This window comes from Cherax quadricarinatus, chromosome 3, assembly GCF_038502225.1.
Source record: "Cherax quadricarinatus isolate ZL_2023a chromosome 3, ASM3850222v1, whole genome shotgun sequence".
Classification (NCBI taxonomy): Eukaryota; Metazoa; Arthropoda; class Malacostraca; order Decapoda; family Parastacidae; genus Cherax; species Cherax quadricarinatus.
This window is the reverse complement of record NC_091294.1, coordinates 28,297,140-28,321,132: the sequence shown is the minus strand read 5'-3', so window position 1 is coordinate 28,321,132 and position 23,993 is coordinate 28,297,140. Positions and strand designations below refer to the sequence as shown.

The following is a 23,993-nucleotide window of genomic DNA, read 5'->3' as shown; positions in this document are numbered from 1 at the left end:
CACTCACCATCATTCATCATCACTCACCATCACTCACCATCATTCACCATCACTCACCATCACTCATCATCACTCACCATCATTCATCATCACTCACCATCACTCATCATCACTCACCATCATTCATCATCACTCACCATCACTCACCATCATTCATCATCACTCACCATCATTCACCATCACTCACCATCACTCATCATCCCTCACCATCATTCACCATCACTCACCATCACTCATCATCACTCACCATCACTCACCATCACTCACCATCACTCATCATCACTCACCATCACTCACCATCATTCACCATCATTCACCATCACTCACCATCACTCATCATCACTCACCATCATTCACCATCACTCACCATCACTCACCATCACTCACCATCATTCATCATCACTCACCATCACTCACCATCATTCATCATCACTCACCATCACTCATCATCACTCACCATCATTCATCATCACTCACCATCACTCACCATCACTCACCATCACTCACCATCACTCACCATCACTCATCATCACTCACCATCATTCACTATCACTCACCATCACTCATCATCACTCACGATCATTCATCATCACTCACCATCATTCACCATCACTCACCATCACTCACCATCACTCACCATCATTCATCATCACTCACCATCACTCACCATCATTCACCATCACTCACCATCACTCATCATCACTCACCATCATTCATCATCACTCACCATCATTCACCATCACTCACCATCACTCACCATCACTCACCATCACTCACCATCACTCACCATCACTCACCATCATTCATCATCACTCACCATCACTCATCATCACTCACCATCATTCATCATCACTCACCATCACTCACCATCACTCACCATCACTCACCATCACTCACCATCACTCATCATCACTCACCATCATTCACTATCACTCACCATCACTCATCATCACTCACCATCACTCATCAAATACATCTAAGTAATTAACATCAACAAATTTTACAATTTTTTAGTTATAAAACAAAAAACATTATGAAGTAACTCTTACTTTTTCATAACAAAAACACATAACACATCAAAAATTTTCTCTATTAAAATAATTAAAAAATGACAATTATATTGCAACACAAACTTTTTATAACCTTTTTCATATATATATATATATATATATATATATATATATATATATATATATATATATATATATATATATATATATATATATATATATATATATATATATATATATATATATATGCAAAACAACCACTGTGAAAGAATAGAGAAATTCCAAGCGCTTTCGTGACTACTCACATTATCAAGGAACAATGAAAGTAAAGCATCAAAGAAAGATATATAAAGGGGTATCCCACACCTCACTATCACATTCCACAACAACGAAACACATGACGCGAGACAGCAGGCCCGAACTAGACAGGTCCTTCACACAACCCACCAACAAAAAATTTAAAAAATTATTATTTGTCCAATGTATTATTAAATTCTTCCTAAATTCTATTAATTATAAATGGATCTAATTTATATAAACCAAAGGAAATATTCATATTATTGTCAAAACTGCTTTTTATGAAACAAGACTCAATTATATTCCTGTCGACCAAGGACTTGCTTGATACTACTTTCTCAACTTTTTGAAAATCAATTGGATGGTTAAAATCTCTTACATGAATAAATAGAGCATTGGAATCTTGTCCAGTTCTAATGCTATATTTATGTTGTTTTAATCTTAGTTCGAGATTTTTACCAGTTTGACCGTAATAAACTTTATCGCAAATTTTACAAGGAATCTTATAGACACATCCGTCAGCATTATGGGGGGAATTCTTTATCAAAAGTTTCTTTTACTGTATCAAGATTTTAGAATACAACTTTAATATTAAAAGTTTTAAGAAGAGAAGGCATATCAACCAAGTTTTCATGGTAAGGGAAAACCAACATATTTTTAGTTGAATAAGGCTAGTTGTCTTTTTAGATGATTTAGATAATTTAGTCATCCTACGCTGAATGTTTTCTAACGAATTTATGTCCATTCTGTAATATGGAGATCAGAATTTAGCTGCATAATCTAGATGAGGCCTTACTAATGATGTATAATGCTGCAGTATGACCTCTGGACTTCTGTTGCTTACACTCTTAATATTGTAGATGAATGGTTCACAGAACCGACACGTTGATAAATAGACACATGTGCAACTCTTGGGTATCTTTATTAAGGAAACCTTTCGCCACACAGTGGCTTCATCAGTCCATACACAGGAGAAGATTGAAGAACAGGAGGAGAATGAGGTAATTAGTCCCTCAACCTTGAGTCGATGTGGTCAGTCCATCAATCTTGAGTAGAATACGGCATATGAGCGGAGAAGGAGCTTATAAACCGTGGGAAGGAGAGGTGCAGCAGTCGTAGGTGGTGTCACATTTGCCCAATGTGGAAGTAGGTCGTGCCCAAGGGTTAGGCAAGCGAAGAATTCCCAAGTATTAAGACCCCAAGAAGTTGCAGTGTCTAACAGGATTGTTGATAAATGGTTCACAGAACCGACACGTTGATAAATAGACACATGTGCAACTCTTGGGTATCTTTATTAAGGAAACGTTTCGCCACACAGTGGCTTCATCAGTCCATACACAGGAGAAGCTTGAAGAACAGGAGGAGAATGAGGTAATCAGTCCCTCAACCTTGAGTTGATGTGGTCAGTCCATCAATCGGTTCTGTGAACCATTCTACTTTGTACTGGACTGATGAATCAGCCACTGTGTGGCGAAACGTTTCTTCAATAAAGATTCCCATGTGTTGCATAAGTGTCTCAATTCTTCTACTCAAGATTGATGGACTGACCACATCGACTCAAGGTTGAGGGACTGATTACCTCATTCTCCTCCTGTTCTTCAAGCTTCTCCTGTGTATGGACTGATGAAGCCACTGTGTGGCGAAACGTTTCCTTAATAAAGATACCCAAGAGTTGCACATGTGTCTATTTATCAACTTCTTTATATAAATCCCAGTAATCTATTTGCCTTATTACGTACGCTTAGGCATTGCTGTCTTGGTTTAAGGTTGCTGCTCACCATAACCCCCAAGTCCTTTTCACAATCTGTATGGCTAAGTTCTACATCATTTAACTTATAAGTGCTAGGGTTATGGACACTCTCGAGCTTCAGAACCTTGCATTTATCTACATTGAACTGCATCTGCCACTTTTCTGACCAAGAATATAGTTTGTTTAAATCCTCCTGAAGTTCCCTAACGTCTACGTTTGAATCAATTATCCTACCTATTTTGTGTCATCGGCGAATTTGCTCATATCACTAGTAATTCCCTCATCAAGGTCATTGATAAATATTATAAACAACAACGGGCCCAAGACTGATCCCTGTGGAACGCCACTTGTTACAGATCCCCACTCCGATTTAACCCCATTTATGGACACTCTCTGCTTCCTATCTGTGAGCCATGACTCGATCCATGAGAGCACTTTTCCCCCAATGCCATGAGCTGCTACTTTCTATAACAGTCTTTGATGCGGAACTCTATCAAAAGCCTTACTAAAATCTAAGTAAATAATATCAAACTCTTTATCATGGTCAACAGCCTCAAAAGCTTTACTGAAGAAAGTTAATAAATTAGTTAGACAAGACCGGCCTCTTGTGAATCCATGCTGAGTATCATTAATCAAGCTATGCTTATCGAGATGGCTTCTTGTAATCTCAGCTATAATTGACTCTAGTAATTTGCCTAAAATTGAGGTCAGGCTTATTGGGCGGTAATTTGACAGTAACGACTTGTCCCCTGTTTTAAAAGTAGGAATTACATTAGCCATCTTCCACATATCAGATACTACACCTGTTTGAAGAGATAAATTAAAAATATTAGTTAATGGTTCAGAGACTTCCATTTTGCATTCCTTAAGAACCCTTGAAAAAACCTCATCAGGACCCGGCGACTTATTTTGCTTCAATCTGTCTATCTGCTTCACAACCATTTCACTAGTGACTGTGATGTTACACAATTTATCTTCTTCTGGCCCACTATAAAAATTAATTACTGGAATATTGTTAGTGTCTTCCTTTGTAAAAACCGAGAGAAAATAATTATTTAAAATCGAGCACATTTCATTCTCTTTGTCAGCAAGATGCCCATAGTTATTTTTAATGGGACCTATCTTATCTCTAACTTTTGTTCTATAGACCTGGAAAAAACTTTTTGGGTTAGTTTTAGAATCCCTAGCAACTTTAATTTCATAGTCCCTTTCAGCTTTTCTTATCCCCTTTTTAATGTCCCTCTTAATGTCAATATACTGATTCATAAGATGACCCTCACCTCTTTTGATACGCCTATAAATTCCTTTCTTATACCCTAGTAGATATTTGAGCCTATTATTCATCCATTTTGGGTCATTTCTATTTGATCTAATTTCTTTATACGAGATAAACGTTCTTTGAGCAGCATGTATAGTGTTCAGAAAACTGTCATATTGATAGCTCTCTTCGTTACCCCAGTCAACAGATGATAAGTGTTCTTAAGCCCATCGTAATCTGCTAAGCGAAAATCTGGGACTGTTACTGAGGTATCGCTACTACCGTACTTCCATTCAATGCTAAATGTAATTGATTTGTAGTCGCTAGCACCCAGTTCCTCTGAAATTTCTAAATTATTAACAAGGGATTCGTTGCTTGCCAGAACTAAGTAAAGCAGGTTATTTCCCCTTTGTAGGTTCTGTCACAAACTGCTTCAAAAAAAATCCTGAACTACTTCTAAAAAGTCGTATGATTCTAAATTCCCTGTCAAGAAATTCCAATCAATATGACTGAAGTTAAAGTCTCCTAGAATTACTACAATATCGTGCCTTGTGGCTTTAACAGTTTCCTCCCATAGTAGTCTCCCTTGGTCCCTATCTAAGTTTGGGGGACGGTATATCACTCCTAAAATCAGTTTTTCATGCCTCTCTGAAAATTCTATCCAAACAGACTCTGTATGTGTTACTTCAGACTTAATACCCGTTTTTATGCAACAGTTCAAGCGATCTCGGATATACAGTGCCACCCCACCCCCCTTCCCGACACTTCTATCTACTTGGAACAATTTAAAACCCTGAATGTGACATTCCGCAGGCATGTCCCGACTTTTTGAATTAAACCACGTCTCAGTTAAGGCAAATACATCAATGTTACCTGCACTAGCAACTAATCTCAACTCGTCCATCTTATTCCTAGCACTACGGCTATTAGCATAATAAACATTGAAAGACTCTCCTTTCTCTTTACCCTTCCTGCTCATTTTTGTTTTTCTACTAAACCAATTACTGTCCTTATCACCCAGTGTCACTGGCTTTTCAATATCTACCTCGTTCTGTTTATTACTAGTTCCCCTAGAATTCATAATATTACTACACTTGGACTTCACTGTTTTCCTGCCAAAACCCATACAACTAACTGTTCCTAGTTTAAAGTCCTAACAGCTCCCTCCACTGCAGTTGCCAGTGCTCCCACCCCAGACCTAGATAAGTGAACCCCATCCCTGGCATACATGTCATTTCTGCCATAGAAGAGGTCCCAGTTGTCAATGAATGTTACTGCTTTTTCCTAACAGTATTTGTCCAGCCAGCAATTGACACCAATTGCCCTGGACAACCATTCATTTCCAACTCCTCTCGTTGGCAAAATACCACATATGACAGGGTTCCCACCCTTCCTCCTAATTATTTCTATTGCTGACCTATACCTGCTAATCAGGTCTTCACTCCTACGTCTGCCAACATCGTTGCCTCCAGCACTGAGACAGATAATAGGATTGCTCCCGTTACCTCCCATGATGTCATCCAGACGGCTAACAAAATCCTCCATCCCAGCCCCAGGAAAGCAAACTCTCAGTCTCCTACTCCTGTCCTTTAAGCAGAACGCCCTATCCATATACCTAACTTGGCTATCCCCAACAACAACAATATTCTTACCTTCCTTGGTGTCGTTCGTCGTGACGTTCCCAGTAGTCGACTCACATTTGTCGGGTAGCACTGAGAATGTATTAGATGTTTCCACAACAGTTTCCACGGCAGTTTCTTTCTTCTTCATCGTTTCTACCTTTTCATTCGTCTTTTTGATCGTCAACTTCGTTCCCTGCTGTCCAGCCACTGACCAGTTTCCTTTCTTGACCTGAGGACTCAAAACAGGAGGACTACTACGAATCTTCTTGTTTTCCTCGGTCAGTCGCCGAATCTCCATCTTCGCCATCCTCAATTCTTCCTTAAGCTGTTGGTAAAGTTGCTCGATGGAGGGCATCTTGCTTCAATTCGTAGAGAGCGCGCAAACAGGTCTTCACAGAGCTAAGTACACGTCACCACTGAGCTAAGTACACGTCACCACTGTGCTAAGTACACGTCACCGCATGTAAGAGATTTTAGCCTTCCAATTGATTTTCAAAAAGTTGAGAAAGTAGTATCAAGCAAGTCCAGGGTCGACAGGAATATAATTGAATCTTGTTTCATAAAAAGCAGTTTTGACAATAATATGAATATTTCCTTTGGTTTATATAAATTAGATCCATTTATAATTAATACAATTTGGGAAGAATTTAATAATACATTGGACAAATAATAATTTTTTAAATTTCTTATTTCTTGGGTAGAATAGTTTGTTGGTGGGTTGTGTGAAGGACCTGTCTAGTTCGGCCGGCGGGCCTGCAGTCTCGCGTCAGGTGTTTCATTGTTGTGGGATCTGATAGTGAGGTGTGGGCTACCCCTTTATATACCTTCCTTTGATGCTTTACTTTCATTGTTCCTTGATAATGTGAGTAGTCACAAAAGTGCTTGGAACTTCTCTATTCTTTCACAGTGGTAGTTTTGCATTTTCTGAAATCACCTGTTTACTGTGATCTTATTGTGTATATATATATATATATATATATATATATATATATATATATATATATATATATATATATATATATATATATATATATATATATATATATATATATATATATATATATTTAAAGACAAAATACATTGGCCAAACATTCACAAAAATACAACAGAAAGTAAAACAACATAGGTAACTCAGAGCTACATCTCGAATACTTCGTCCAGCTCCCCGGCGGAGGGCCGCGTGCCCAGAATGCTGCAGGCATTTCCTCTCTGGATCGCAACACTGAGTCTCTGAAAGAGGAAGCTGGTCGCCCTGTGGTCCTTGGTTTCTATGATGAGCTTTTCACCCAGCTCTTTGAGGAACTTTAGAGCACACTTGCCCCATGCTCCAAGGGTCTCCAACCCTATTGGAATGAAGTTATAGCAAGGGAGAAGGTCTTCATATTTTCGGATCTTCTGGGTCTCCCTGTGGCTGGCAGCTCCACCCCCTTCCACTATGGAGTATGGCAAATAGGTGTCTGCCAATGTGGCAACACAGGTTTAGTGCCAGGCAATCTGCTTTCCATCCTTCCAGGGTAGCATAGTGGCTCCATCAGGACGCTTTTGACTTCCATCAGACCTCTGTACTTGGGGTTCCCGTTGAGCTGGGCAACGGGCTGTGGCGAGGCTTCTCTTTATTATGTCATTGATCTCCTCATGTCTGGCATACTTCCCTTCTGCTGTGTGGCACACGAGACCATGAAGTCCGAATTGATCAGCTGTCGCCCTGCCGCAAATACACCTATGTTCGGTGAGGATGGGGGCGGCTAGGCGAAGAGCAACACCAATCCGAATGGCCTGTGGGTCGAGACGGGTCCCCAAGGAGGAATTGGGAACAGCTAACAGGAAATCTCCTGAGTGTGGTGCCTTCACTGCCAGGAGACGAGCTTTGTTCTTTCCTGAGGCATTGGAGAGCATTGTGTTGGCGATTTTTTCCATGATCGGTTTGTCCCAGTGGGACTGTTTGTGCTGTTTGGGAGGAGCTGGTCTACTGGAGGAGTCTGTAAGGGTGTCCCACCGAATCACTGCTTCAGTAAACCTGGGGTCTTGAGCTCCTACCAAGTCTCTCAAGCGTTCGGGCACTATCTTATTGACTAATGCACTGGAAGCCAAACACGAAGACAGAAAAGCAGGTAAAGCAACATGTGTTGCTTTGCGCACCCCTATACCTCCCAGTCGCACTGGGAGAGTTGCCTGATCCCATTACTCATCCTCTAGTGACAGGTTCAGTGCCTTCTTAAAAGTTGATCTCAGGTGTGCGTCATATTCATCGAGTGTTATTTATATATATATATATATATATATATATATATATATATATATATATATATATATATATATATATATATATATATATATATATATATATATATATATATATATATATATATATATATATATATATATATATATATATATATATATATATATATATATATATATATATATATATATATATGCAATAAGATCACAGTAAACAGGTGATTTCAGAATATGCAAAACAACCACTCTGAAAGAATAGAGAAATTCCAAGCGCTTTCGTGACTACTCACATTATCAAGGAACTATGAAAGTAAAGCATCCAAGGAAGCTATATAAGGGGTCTGGCCAGCACCTCATTATCAGATCCCACAACGGTTAAACACCTGACGCGCGCCGATGAGTTGTGCAAAGGACCATTCCAAGTTTGGTCGGCGCGCGTCAGGTGTGCCAGACCCCTTATATAGCTTCCTTGGATGCTTTACTTTCATAGTTCCATGATAATGTGAGTAGTCACGAAAGCGCTTGGAATTTCTCTATTCTTTCAGAGTGGTTGTTTTGCATATATATATATATATATATATATATATATATATATATATATATATATATATATATATATATATATATATATATATATATATATATATATATATATATATACATATATATATATATATATATATATATATATATATATATATATATATCATTCACTCAACCCTACGGTGGTCTAATCATTATGTGCGTTATAAAGCACTCCATAAGCACTCTTGTACACACACACACACACACACACACACGCGCGCGCGCGCACACACACACACACACACACACACACCAGGAGCTGAGTCTCGACCCCTGCAACCACAATTAGGTGAGTACACTGGTGGTAGAAAAAGCCATCGTGGTCCGAGGAGTGAGCAGAGAGACTGTGTTCGCAGAACCTTCTTGAGACCAGTTACAAGTCACACAAGTGACTGAGATCAATACAGGTGCAAGCGGTCAGGAACATACTGTTATCACCCGTTAATTTTAGGATATAACGAAGTAACTGAACGAGACTTCGTGAGAGTCAACTGCCGTGTGTCACGAACTGTGTAGTCTCGAATTCGCTTTATAATGCGTGATGAATTAAGAACATGTGCAACATCTGGGCAGCATTATTCTGTCGATGTTTCGCCCACCAGTGGCTTTATCAATACAATACAAAAGACTGAAGAGGTAGAAGAAGAGGGAATCAGTCCCTCAGAGCCTACGAACAGGTGTTAGGTACCGTAGTCTTGTTAAGTCGGCAGCACAGGCAGCATGATCTAATACATATATAAAGGAAGTGTAAAAGTGAACTCGATTAAATAAGGTCAAGAGTCTGCTCAGGGAAAATTAATTAACATTTCTGCAGAAGTGAAGAGTAAGGTGAGTGAACACTGTGTGGCAGTGTTGACAACTTTTGACACGGGGGTTAGAAAGTAACTTTTGACACGGGGGTTAAAAAGTAACTTTTGACAAGGGGGTTAGAAAGTAACTATTGACACGGTTGTTAGAAAGTAACTTTTGACACGGGGGATAGAAAGTAACTTTTGACACGGGGGATAGAAAGTAACTTTTGACACGGGGGTTAAAAAGTAACTTTTGACAAGGGGGTTAGAAAGTAACTATTGACACGGTTGTTAGAAAGTTACTTTTGACACGGGGGTTAGAAAGTAACTTTTGACACGGGGGATAGAAAGTAACTTTTGACACGGGGGTTAAAAAGTAACTTTTGACAAGGGGGTTAGAAAGTAACTATTGACACGGTTGTTAGAAAGTAACTTTTGACACGGGGGTTAGAAAGTAACTTTCGACACGGGGGTTAAAAAGTAACTTTTGACAAGGGGGTTAGAAAGTAACTATTGACACGGTTGTTAGAAAGTAACTTTTGACACGGGGGTTAGAAAGTAACTTTTGACACGGGGGTTAGAAAGTAACTTTTGACACGGAAGTTAGAAAGTAACTTCGTTGAGAAAGTTAATTCATGTTTAGGAAGGAGGAACAGGAGCAAATGGAAGAAATATACCGGAAAGGAAGGGAAGACGGCTGAAAATATGAACGAGGGAGGAGGAAGAGAGCGAGACATGATTTGAAAAGAAAATAAATAGTACAGCTCAGAAAAAATCTGAACAAGATGAGGTAGAAGCAGAGGAAGTGGGAGGAATAAGGGAGGGAGAAGGAATAGAAGGATGGAGGACGAGGAGGAGGAGGACGAGGAAGCGAAAATAAAGTTTGACTAACGTGCTCTCAAAGGGAGTTTACTAATTGATGGTAATGGTCAAGATAAAAATATGGAAATGGTAAATACAAAATACGAATCAGTGACAACCTTGAGATGTGAAGAAGATAAACAAAATCCAGTGATGGATTTATATAGTTGATCGAAAAGAAGACAGTCATGGTAGAATAAGGAAGACAATTATGGTAGAATAAGGAAGACAATTATGGTAGAATAAGGAAGACAATTATGGTAGAATAAAGAAGACAATTATGGAAGAATAAGGAAGACAATCATGGTAGAATAAGGAAGACAATTATGGTAGAATAAGGAAGACAATCATGGTAGAATAAAGAAGACAATTATGGAAGAATAAGGAAGACAATCATGGTAGAATAAGGAAGACAATTATGGTAGAATAAGGAAGACAATTATGGTAGAATAAAGAAGACAATTACGGTAGAATAAGGAAGACAATCATGGTAGAATAAGGAAGACAATTATGGTAGAATAAAGAAGACAGTTATGGTAGTACAAGGAAGACAATCATGGTAGAGTAAGGATGACAATCATGGTAGAATAAACAAGAAAATCATGGTAGAATAAGCAAGACAATCATGGTAGAATAAGTAAGACAATCATGGTAGAATAAGGAAGACAATCATGATAGAATAATGAAGACAATTATGGTAGAACAAGGAAGACAATCATGGTAGAATAAGGAAGACAATCATAGTAGAATATGGAAGACAATCATGGTAGAGTAAGGAAGACAGTCATGGTAGAATAAGGAAGACAATCATGGTAGAAAAAGGAAGACAATTATGGTAGAACAAGGAAGACAATCATGGTAGAATAAGGATGACAATCATGGTAGAATAAACAAGAAAATCATGGTAGAATAAGCAAGAGAATCATGGTAGAATAAGTAAGACAATCATTGTAGAATAAGGAAGACAGTTATGGTAGAACAAGGAAGACAATCATGGTAGAATAAGGAAGACAATTATAATAGCATAAGGAAGACAATCATGGTAGAATAAGGATGAAAATCATGGTAGAATAAGGATGAAAATCATGGTAGAATAAGGAAGACAATCATGGTAGAATAAGGAAGACAATCATGGTAGAATAAGGAAGACAGCTATGGTAGAATAAGGAAGACAATCATGGTAGAATAAGGACGACAATCATGGTTGAATAAGGAAGATAATCATGGTAGAATAAGGAAGACAGTCATAGTAGAATAATGAAGACAATTATGGTAGCACCAGGAAGACAATCATGGTAGAATAAGGAAAACAATTATAATAGTACAAGGAAGACAATCATGGTAGAATAAGGAAGACAACCATGGTAGAATAAGGAAGACAATCATGGTAGAATAAGGAAGACAATCATCGTAGAATAAGGAAGACAGTCATGGTAGAATAAGGAAGACAATCATGGTAGAATAAGGAAGACATGATAGAATAAGGAAGTCAATCATGGTAGAATAAGGAAGACAATCGTGGTAGAATAAGGAAGACAATGATGGTAGAATAAGGAAGACAATCATGGTAAAATAAGGAAGACAATCATGGTAGAATAAGGAAGACAATCATGGTAGAATAAGGAAGACATTCATGGTAGAATATGGAAGACAATTATGTTAGATTAAGGAAGACAATCATGGTAGAATAAGGAAGACACTCATGGGAGAATAAAGAAGACAATCATGGTAGAATAAGGAAGATAATCATGGTAGAATGAGGAAGACAATCATGGGAGAATAAAGAAGACAATCATGTTAGAATAAGGAAGACAATCATGGTAGAATAAGGAAGACATTCATGGTAGAATATGGAAGACAATTATGGTAGATTAAGGAAGACAATTATGGTAGAATAAGGAAGACACTCATGGGAGAATAAAGAAGACAATCATGGTAGAATAAAGAAGACAATCATGGTAGAATAAGGAAGATAATCATGGTAGAATAAGGAAGACACTCATGGGAGAATAAAGACACTCAGAGTAGGATAAGGAAGACACTCAGGGTAGGATAAAGAAGTCACTCAGGGTAGGATAAAGAAGACACTCAGGGTAGGATAAAGAAGTCACTCAGAGTAGGATAAAGAAGACACTCAGGGTAGGATAAAGAAGTCACTCAGGGTACGATAAAGAAGACACTCAGGGTAGGATAAAGAAGTCACTCAGAGTAAGATAAAGAAGACACTCAGGGTAGGATAAAGAAGTCACTCAGGGTAAGATAATGAAGACACTCAGGGTAGGATAAAGAAGACACTCAGGGTAGGATAAAGAAGACACTCAGGGTAGGATAATGAAAACACTCAGGGAAGGATGAAGAAGACACTCAGTGTAGGATATGGAAGACACTCAGGGTAGGATGAAGAAGACACTCAGAGTAGGATAAGGAAGACACTCAGGGTAGGATAAAGAAGACACTCAGGGTAGGATAAAGAAGCCACTCTGGGTAGGATAAAGAAGACACTCAGGGTAGGCTAAAGAAGTCACTCAGGGTAGGATAATGAAGACACTCAGGGTAGGATAAAGAAGACACTCAGGGTAGGATAATGAAGACACTCAGGGTAGGATAAGGAAGACACTCAGGGTAGGATAAAGAAGACACTCAGGGTAGGATAATGAAGACACGCAGGGTAGGATAATGAAGACACTAAGGGTAGGATAATGAAGACACTCAGGGTAGGATAATGAAGACACTCAGGGTAGGATAATGAAGACACTCAGGGTAGGATAAAGAAGACACTCAGGGTAGGATAATGAAGACACTCAGGGTAGGATAAGGAAGACACTCAGGGTAGGATAATGAAGACACTAAGGGTAGGATAATGAAGACACTCAGGGTAGGATAATGAAAACACTCAGGGTAGGATAATGAAGACACTCAGGGTAGGATAAAGAAGACACTCAGGGTAGGATAATGAAGACACTCAGGGTAGGATAAGGAAGACACTCAGGGTAGGATAATGAAGACACGCAGGGTAGGATAATGAAGACACTCAGGGTAGGATAAAGAAGACACTCAGGGTAGGATAATGAAGACACTCAGGGTAGGATAAGGAAGACACTCAGGGTAGGATAAAGAAGACACTCAGGGTAGGATAATGAAGACACTAAGGGTAGGATAATGATGACACTCAGAGTAGGATAAAGAAGACTCTCAGGGTAGAATAATGAAGACACTCAGGGTAGGATAAAGAAGACACTCAGGGTAGGATAATGAAGACACTCAGGGTAGGATAAGGAAGACACTCAGGGTAGGATGAAGAAGACACTCAGGGTAGGAAAAAGAAGCCACTCAGGGTAGGATAAGGAAGACACTCAGGGTAGGATAAAGAAGACACTCAGGGTAGGATAATGAAGACACTCAGGGTAGGGTGAGGAAGACACTCAGGGTAGGATAAAGAAGACACTCAGGGTGGGATAATGAAGACACTCAGGGAATGACAAGGAAGACACTCAGGGTAGGATAATGAAGACACTCAGGGTAGGATAATGAAGACACTCAGGGTAGGATAATGAAGACACTCAGGGTAGAATAAGGAAGACACTCAGGGTAGAATAAAGAAGACACTCAGGGTAGGACAAGGAAGACACTCAGGGTAGGATAATGAAGACACTCAGGGTAGGATAATGAAGACACTCAGGGTATGACAAGGAAGACACTCAGGGTAGGATAATGAAGACACTCAGGGTAGGATAATGAAGACACTCAGGGTTGGATAAAGAAGATTCTCAGGGTAGGATAAAGAGACTCAAGGTAGGATAAGACACAGAGGGTAAGATAAGACACTGAGGGCAGGATAAGACACTGAGGGTAGGATAAGACACAGAGGGCATGATAAGACACAGAGGGTAGGATAAGACATGAGGGTAGGATAAGACACTGAGGGTAGGTTAAGACACAGAGGGCAAGATTAGAAACAGAGGGTAGGATAAGACACAGAGGGTAGGATAAGACACTGAGGGTAGGATAAGACTCTGAGGGTAGGAAAAGACACTGAGGGTAGGATAAGACACTGAGGGTAGGATAAGACACAGAGGGTAGGATAAGACACTGTTGGTAGGATAAGACACAGAGGGAAGGATAAGACACAGAGGGTAGGATAAGACACAGAGGGTAGGATAAGACACTGAGGGTAGGATAAGACTCTGAGGATAGGATAAGACACTGAGGGTAGGATAAAACACAGAGGGCAGGATAAGACACTGAGGGAAGGATAAGACACAGAGGGCAGGATAAGACACTGAGGGAAGGATAAGACACTAAGGGTAGGATAAGACACTGAGGGAAGGATAAGGCACTGAGAGTAGGATAAAACACAGAGGGCAGGATAAGACACTGAGGGAAGGACAAGACACAGAGGGCAGGATAAGACACTGAGGGAAGGATAAGACACTGAGGGTAGGATAAGACACTTAGGGAAGGATAAGACACTGAGAGAAGGATAAGACACTGAAGGAAGGATAAGACACTGAGGGAAGGATAAAACACTGAGGGTAGGATAAGACACTGAGGGTAGGATAAGACACTGAGGGTAGGATAAGACACTGAGGGTACGATAAGACACTGAGGGAAGGATAAGACACTGAGGGTAGGATAAAACACTGAGGGTAGGATAAGACACTGAGGGTAGGATAAGACACTGAGGGTAGGATAAAACACTGAGGGTAGGATAAGACACTGAGGGTAGGATAAGACACTGAGGGTACGATAAAACACTGAGGGTAGGATAAAACACTGAGGGTAGGATAAGACACTGAGGGTAGGATAAGACACTGAGGGTAGGATAAAACACTGAGGGTAGGATAAAACACTGAGGGTAGGATAAGACACTGAGGGTAGGATAAGACACTGAGGGTAGGATAAAACACTAAGGGTAGGATAAAACACTGAGGGTAGGATAAGACACTGAGGGTAGGATAAGACACTGAGGGAAGGATAAAACACTGAGGGTAGGATAAGACACTGAGGGTAGGATAAGACACTGAGGGTAGGATAAGACACTGAGGGAAGGATAAGACACTGAGGGAAGGATAAGACACTGAGGGAAGGATAAGACACTTATCGAAGGATAAGACACTGAGGGTAGGATAAGACACTGAGGGTAGGATAAGACACTGAGGGTAGGATAAGACACTGATCGAAGGATAAGACACTGAGGGTACGATAAGACACTGATCGAAGGATAAGACACTGAGGGTAGGATAAGACACTGAGGGTAGGATAAGACACTGATCGAAGGATAAGACACTGAGGGTAGGATAAGACACTGAGGGAAGGATAAGACACTGATCGAAGGATAAGACACTGAGGGTAGGATAAGACACTGAGGGTAGGATAAGACACTGATCGAAAGATAAGACACTGAGGGTAGGATAAGACACTGAGGGAAGGATAAGACACTGATCGAAGGATAAGACACTGAGGGTAGGATAAGACACTGAGGGTAGGATAAGACACTGATCGAAGGATAAGACACTGAGGGTAGGATAAGACACTGATCGAAGGATAAGACACTGAGGGTAGGATAAGACACTGAGGGTAGGATAAGACACTGATCGAAGGATAAGACACTGAGGGTAGGATAAGACACTGAGGGTAGGATAAGACACTGAGGGTAGGATAAGACACTGAGGGTAGGATAAGACACTGATCGAAGGATAAGACACTGAGGGAAGGATAAGACACTGAGGGAAGGATAAGACACTGATCGAAGGATAAGACACTGAGGGTAGGATAAGACACTGAGGGTAGGATAAGACACTGAGGGAAGGATAAGACACTGAGGGTAGGATAAGACACTGATCGAAGGATAAGACACTGAGGGTAGGATAAGACACTGATCGAAAGATAAGACACTGAGGGTAGGATAAGACACTGATCGAAGGATAAGACACTGAGGGTAGGATAAGACACTGAGGGTAGGATAAGACACTGATCGAAGGATAAGACACTGAGGGAAGGATAAGACACTGAGGGTAGGATAAGACACTGATCGAAGGATAAGACACTGAGGGTAGGATAAGACACTGAGGGTAGGATAAGACACTGAGGGTAGGATAAGACACTGAGGGAAGGATAAGACACTGAGGGTAGGATAAGACACTGAGGGTAGGATAAGACACTGATCGAAGGATAAGACACTGAGGGTAGGATAAGACACTGAGGGTAGGATAAGACACTGAGGGTAGGATAAGACACTGAGGGAAGGATAAGACACTGAGGGAAGGATAAGACACTGAGGGTAGGATAAGACACTGATCGAAGGATAAGACACTGAGGGTAGGATAAGACACTGAGGGTAGGATAAGATACTGATCGAAGGATAAGACACTGAGGGAAGGATAAGACACTGAGGGTAGGATAAGACACTGATCGAAGGATAAGACACTGAGGGTAGGATAAGACACTGAGGGTAGGATAAGACACTGAGGGTAGGATAAGACACTGAGGGAAGGATAAGACACTGAGGGTAGGATAAGACACTGATCGAAGGATAAGACACTGAGGGAAGGATAAGACACTGAGGGTAGGATAAGACACTGAGGGAAGGATAAGACACTGAGGGAAGGATAAGACACTGAGGGTAGGATAAGACACTGAGGGTAGGATAAGACACTGAGGATAAGATAAGGCACTGAGGGTAGGATAAGACACTGAGGATAAGATAAGACACTGAGGGTAGTATAAGACACTGAGGGTAGGATAAGACACTGAGGATAAGATAAGACACTGAGGGTAGGATAAGACACTGAGGGTAAGATAAGACACTGAGGGTAGGATAAGACACTGAGGATAAGATAAGACACTGAGGGTAGGATAAGACACTGAGGGTAAGATAAGACACTGAGGGTAAGATAAGACACTGAGGGTAGGATAAGACACTGAGGATAAGATAAGACACTGAGGGTAGGATAAGACACTGAGGGTAAGATGAGACACTGAGGGTAGGATAAGACACTGAGGGTAGTATAAGACACTGAGGGTAGTATAAGACACTGAGGGTAAGATAAGACACTGAGGGTAAGATAAGACACTGAGGGTAAGATAAGACACTGAGGGTAAGATAAGACACTGAGGGTAGGATAAGACACTGAGGGTAAGATAAGACACTGAGGGTAAGATAAGACACTGAGGGTAAGATAAAGATAGGAGGAGTCCTGGGAAGTGAGACAGGTTGACTACTGTACCAATGACTCACAAGGTGAGTGGAGTTGCAGGTTTTATGAACCTGTGAAGGTTGGTCAGCAGCAAAGCTCAACTTTAAATAATATTTGACAAAATTGCTGACTGATGGACGAGACAGTGAGCCGACATAACAACGTTTCACTCAAGCTTCCCTTGAGCGAAACGCTTTTTTTTTTCTTAAATTCAAGATGTTTTACGAGACACATAGACTGACAGAAGTTAATATTTCTGTTAAAAGACCGAAAAAAATGAAATTAAATACAGAAGTGAAGACAGCGTAATTAGAAAACTCAAATATCACAATGATAACCTAGAGAACAAGAAGTCAAGAAGAAAGAAGAATAAAGTATACTGGCAAATACATAAAACAAAGAAGGTGCGATGCAACAGAGGGGAAAGAAGCAACTGCAACAACAATAACATTAGTGATAAAATGGTAGCAAGAGAATCGTAGACAATGTTCCTTCATTAAACACAACAGTAGATCGAGCAGCGTTAGTGAGCTTTGTGTGGCAGACGGCAGGAGCCGCAGCCAGGTCCAGGCAGCCAGTTCCAGGCAGCCAGGTTCAGGTAGCCAGGTCCAGGCAGCCAGATCCAGGTAGCCAGGTCCAGGCAGCCAGGTCCAGGCTGCCAGGTCCAGGCAGCCAGGTCCAGGTAGCCAGTTCCAGGCAGCCAGGTCCAGGTAGCCAGGTTCAGGCAGCCAGGTCCACGTAGCCAGGTCCAGGCAGCCAGGTCCAGGCAGCCAGTTCCAGGCAGCCAGGTCTAGGCAGCCAGGTCCAGGTAGCCAGGTTCAGGCAGCCAGGTCCAGGTAGCCAGTTCCAGGCAGCCAGGTCCAGGTAGCCAGGTTCAGGCAGCCAGGTCCAGGGAGCCAGTTCCAGGCAGCCAGGTCCAGGTAGCCAGGTCCAGGCAGCCAGGTCCAGGTAGCCATTTCTAGGCAGCCAGGTCCAGGTAGCCAGGTCCAGGCAGCCAGGTCCAGGTAGCCAGGTTCAGGCAGCCGGGTCCAGGTAGCCAGTTCCAGGCAGCCAGGTCCAGGTAGCCAGGTTCAGGCAGCCAGGTCCAGGCAGCCAGGTCCAGGTAGCCAATTCCAGGCAGCCAGGTCCAGGTAGCCAGGTTCAGGCAGCCAGGTCCAGGTAGCCAGTTCCAGGCAGCCAGGTCCAGGCAGCCAGGTTCAGGCAGCCAGGTCCAGGTAGCCAGTTCCAGGCAGCCAGGTCCAGGCAGCCAGGTTCAGGCAGCCAGGTCCAGGTAGCCAGGTCCAGGTAGCCAGGTCCAGGCAGCCAGGTCCAGGTAGCCAGGTCCAGGTAGCCAGGTCCAGGCAGCCAGGTCCAGGCAGCCAGGTCCAGGCAGCCAGGTCCAGGCAGCCAGGTCCAGGCAGCCAGGTCCAGGTAGCCAGGTCCAGGCAGCCAGGTCCATGCAGCCAGGTCCAGGTAGCCAGGTCCAGGCAGCCAGGTCCAGGCAGCCAGGTCCAGGCAGCCAGGTCCAGGCAGCCAGGTCCAGGTAGTCAGGTCCAGGCAGCCAGGTCCAGGTAGCCAGGTCCAGGCAGCCAGGTCCAGGCAGCCAGGTCCAGGCAGCCAGGTCCAGGCAGCCAGGTCCAGGCAGCCAGGTCCAGGCAGCCACGTCCAGGTAGCCACGTCCAGGCAGCCACGTCCAGGCAGTCACGTCCAGACAGTGTCAACCACAAACACTGGGAATGCTGGATTAACCTGCTTGAGCTTTCAAGTTGATCTGTGTCCTCTTAAAGGAGCTGCTGTATCCATGTTAGTAAGAGTACCCAAGAATACCCACCATTGTACGAGTACCCACAATTGTACCGGTACTCACAATTGCACGGGTACCCACCGATGTACGTGTACCCACAATTGCACGAGTACTAGGCACAGCGATACCGGCAGCCTGGTTATAAAGGTCACTTGTGTAACACATAGGTCAGATATGTCAGGTGTGGGTCAGATATGTTAGGTGTGAGTTAGATATGTCAGGTGTGGGTCAGATTTCTCAGGTGGGGGTTAGATATGTCAGGTGTGAGTTAGATATGTCAGGTGTGGGTTAGATATGTCAGGTGTGGATCAGATATGTCAGGTGTGGGTCAAATATGTCAGGTGTGGGTCAGATATGTCAGGTGTGGGTTAGATATGTCAGATGTGAGTTATATATGTCAGGTGTGGATTAGATATGTCAGGTGTGGGTCAGATATGTCACTCTCTGTCAGATAAGTCAGGTGTGGGTTAGATATGTCAGGTGTGGCTTAGATATGTTAGGTGTGGTTTAAATATGTCAAGTGTGGGTCAGATATGTCAGGTGTGGGTCAAATATGTCAGGTGTGGCTTATATATGTCAGGTGTGACTTAGATATGTCAGGTGTGGGTCAGATATGTCAGGTGTAGGCTAGGTATGTCAAATGTGTGTCAGATATGTCAGGTGTGGGTAAAATATGTCAGGTTTGGGTCAGATATGTCAGGTGTGGGTTAAATATGTCACGTGTGTGTTAGATATGTCAGGTGTGGGTTAAATATGTCACGTGTGTATTAGATATATCAGGTGTGGGTTAAATATGTCACGTGTGTGTTAGATATATCAGGCTGGGTCAGATATGTCATTTGTGGGTTAGATATGACAGGTGTGGCCTAGATATGTCAGGTGTGGTTTTGATATGTCAGATGTAGGTCAGATATGTCAGGTGTGGGTCAAATATGTCAGGTTTGGGTCAGATATGTCAGGTGTGGGTTAAATATGTCACGTGTGTGTTAGATATGTCAGGTGTGGGTTAAATATGTCACGTGTGTGTTAGATATATCAGGCTGGGTCAGATATGTCAGGTGTGGGTTAGATATGACAGGTGTGGCCTAGATATGTCAGGTGTGGTTTTGATATGTCAGATGTAGGTCAGATATGTCAGGTGTGGGTCAAATATGTCACATGTGAGTTAGATATGTTAAATGTGTGTTAGATATGTCAGGTGTGGGTCAGATATGTCAGGCTGGGTCAGATATGTCAGGTGTGGGTTAGATATGTCAGGTGTGGCTTAGATATGTCACGTGTGGCTTAGATATGTCAGGTGTAGGTCAGATATGTCAGGTGTGGGTCAAATATGTCAGGTTTGGATCAGATATGTCAGGTGTGGATTAAATATGTCACGTGTGTGTTAAATATGTCAGGTGTGGGTTAAACATGTCACGTGTGTGTTAGATATGTCAGGTGTGGGTCAGATATATCAGGCTGGGTCAGATATGTCAGGTGTGGGTTAGATATGTCAGGTGTGGCCTAGATATGTCAGGTGTGGCTTTGATATGTCAGATGTAGGTCAGATATGTGAGGTGTGGGTCAAATATGTCACATGTGAGTTAGATATGTTAGGTGTGTGTCAGATATGTCAGGTGTGGCTTAGATATGTCACGTGTGGCTTAGATATGTCAGGTGTAGGTAAGATATGTCAGGTGTGGGTAAAATATGTCAGGTGGGGGTCAGATACGTCAGGTGTGGGTTACATATGTCAGGTGTGGGGTCAGATATGTCAGGTGTGGGTCAGATATGTAAGGTGTGTGTCAGACATGTCAGATGTGGATTAGATATGTCAGGTGTGGAGTCAGATGTGGCAGGTGTGTGTCATATATGTCAGGAGTGGGTTAGATATGTCAGGTGTCGGTCAGTTATGTCACGAGTGGGTCAAAATGTCAGATGTGGGTTATATATGTCAGTTGTGGGTCAGATATGTCAGGAGTGGGTCAGATATGTCAGGTGTGGGTTAGATATGTCAGGTGTTGGTCAGATATGTCAGATGTTGGTCAGATATGGTAGGTGTAGGTTAGATATGTCAGGTGTGGGTTAGATATGTTAGGTGTGGGTAAAATATGTCAGATGTGGGTTAGATATGTCAGGTGAGGGTCAGATATGTCAATTGTGGGCCAAATATATCAGTTTTGGGTCAGATATGTCAGGTGTGGGTTAAATATGTCAGGTGTGGGACAGATATATCAGGTGTGGGTCAGATATGTCAGATGTGGGTTAGATATGTCAGGTGTGGGTTATATATGTCAGTTGTGGGTTAGATATGTCAGGTATGGGTCAGATATGACAGATGTGGGTTAGATATGTCATGTGTGGGTCAGATATGTCAGGTGTGTATTAAATGTGTCAGGTGTAATTAGGTAAGCCAGGTGTGGGACAGATATATCAGGTGTGGATCTGATATGTCAGGTGTAGGTTAGATATGTCAGGTGTGTGTCAGATGTGCCAGGTGTAAGTTAGATATGCCAATTGCGGGTAAGATGTGACAGTTTTGGGTCAGATACATCAGGTATGGGTCTGATATGTCAGATGTGGGTCAGGTGTCGTTCAGATAAATGTCAAAGGTGTGTTAGTCAATTGTGTGTCATTCAGGTGTGGATCAGATGTGTCAGGAGTGATTTGTGTGCTAAGTGTGAAGCAAGTGTGATTCAGGGGTGTCAGGCTTGGATAAGGTGTGTCATGGGTAACAAGTGTATCAAGTGTGAGTCAGGTGTGGGTCAGGGGTATCAAGTGTGGGTCAGGTGTGTCAGGAGTGGGTCAAGGTTATCATCAATAGTGGGTCAGGTGTGTCAGGAGTGGGCAGGGGTATCAAGTGTGGGTCAGGTGTGTCAGGAGTGGGTCAGGGTTATCATCAATAGTGGGTCAGGTGTGTCAGGAGTGGGTACGGGTATCAAGTGTGGGTCAGGTGTGTCAGGGGTAACATGTGTTTTAAGTGTGAGATAGATGTGGGTCAGGTATGTCAAGTGTGAGTCAGGTGTGTCAGGTTTGGATCAGGCGTAGGTCAGGTGTGTCAAGTTTGGATCAGGTGTAGGCCAGGTGTGTCAAGTTTGGATCAGGTGTATGTCAGGTGTGGATCTGATGTGAGCCTAGGGAAAACTTACTGAACTCTGGGAAGACCGGAGCTATTTTGGACTAAAAAGCAATTAAGGCTGACAAGATCAGACCAGGATAGGAAACGCAAGGGGGCGGAGGGAGAGAGAGAGAGAAAGAGAGAGAAGAGAGAGACCCATATGCAGTCTCTCTCTCTCTCTCTCTCTCTCTCTCTCTCTCTCTCTCTCTCTCTCTCTCTCTCTCACTCACCTGGTCCAGGGGACGACCATCATGGTAGGTCCAGGTGAGGGTTGGGGTGGGTACTCCCTCTGCTACACAGGTGACAGTGGCACCGGAGGTGTTAGTGAAGTGCAGGTGTCTAGGTGGTTCCTGGGTGAAGGTGGGGCCCTGTGTGGCCCTCCCTGCTGCTGCGCCTCCTGTAGGAGAAAGAGAGAAAACTGTGTCAGCAACGTCAGCAGTCCTAGCAGTAGCAGCAGTAGCAGCAGCAGCAGAAGCAGCAGCAGAAGCAGCAGCGAAACAACAACAACAACAGCGTCAGCAGCAAGGTTTGAAGCACTGGCAGAAGCGCCAGCAGCAGCAGCAGTAGCAGCAGCAACAACAGCAACAACAATAGCAAAAGCAGTAGCAACATTTCGCATCAGGGAGACACACCCTCAGCACCTTCCTGCAGGAGGAGTCAAAGAGACACAAATTTTGAGAATTTTGATATTATTTATATTAAGTAAGCTGACCACCTCGCTCCATGACACCTTCCCATGAGTGTGTGAGAGGCTGACCGCAAGACAGTGTGAGTGTGAGGGGCTGACCGCATGACAATGTGAGTGTGAGAGACTGATCGCATGACAAAGTGAGGGGCTGACCGCATGACAATGTGAGGGGCTGACTGCATGACAGTGAGAGTGTTAGGGGCTGACCGCATGACAGTTTGAGTGTGAGGGGCTGACTGCATGACAGTGTGAGTGTGAGGGCTGACCGCATGATAGTGTTAGTTCACAGATGACGCCTTGCTAACTGAAAGATGCTGTAGCGAAGCCTCCCAACACAGTGTTCCTGTATGTAAGACAGTGAAGCCTCTCAGAAATAGTCTACTTGTATGTAAGATAGTGAAGCTCCCAAAACAGTCTACCTGTATATAAGACAAGACTGAGAAGCCTCCTAAAACATGCTTCTTGATTGTAAGATGAGAGAAGCCTCCCATAGCAGGGGCGTGTACGATGAGACGGTGAAACCTCCACATTCAACCAGTGATGAAGAAGATCAGGAAAAGAGTTGAGGCTCATACATATATGGATGACTGGGACGAGGTTCTTCCTGGGATTTTATAGGCTTCATCCCAGGCTTCTCTCCCACGAATAAAGAACCAGCCTTTTTCAATTATATTTTATTGGGTAAAACTCTGGTTCATCAGCAGTGTGGTGCACCTTGTTGCCCATTTTCTTACATCTAAATTCCTCTTCTTCCCTTTCTCTTTCTGTCTCTCTACTATATATAATTTTCTCTTGGCCTCCGCTGTGGGATGAT

The 23,993-nt window shown here is 42.6% G+C and overlaps 1 protein-coding gene across 2 annotated transcripts in view; it reads right to left on the bottom strand.

Moving 5' to 3' along the window:
* The window catches only part of LOC128684071 (cell adhesion molecule Dscam2), a 642,309-nt gene extending 619,425 nt beyond the window's left edge, over positions 1-22,884 (bottom strand). For both annotated transcript variants that reach the window (XM_070091014.1, XM_070091022.1), the window contains exon 1: positions 22,722-22,884. The gene's annotated coding sequence lies outside the window, so the exon portion shown is untranslated. The remainder of the gene's footprint in view (positions 1-22,721) is intronic.
* Between the last annotated feature and the right edge of the window lie 1,109 nt (positions 22,885-23,993).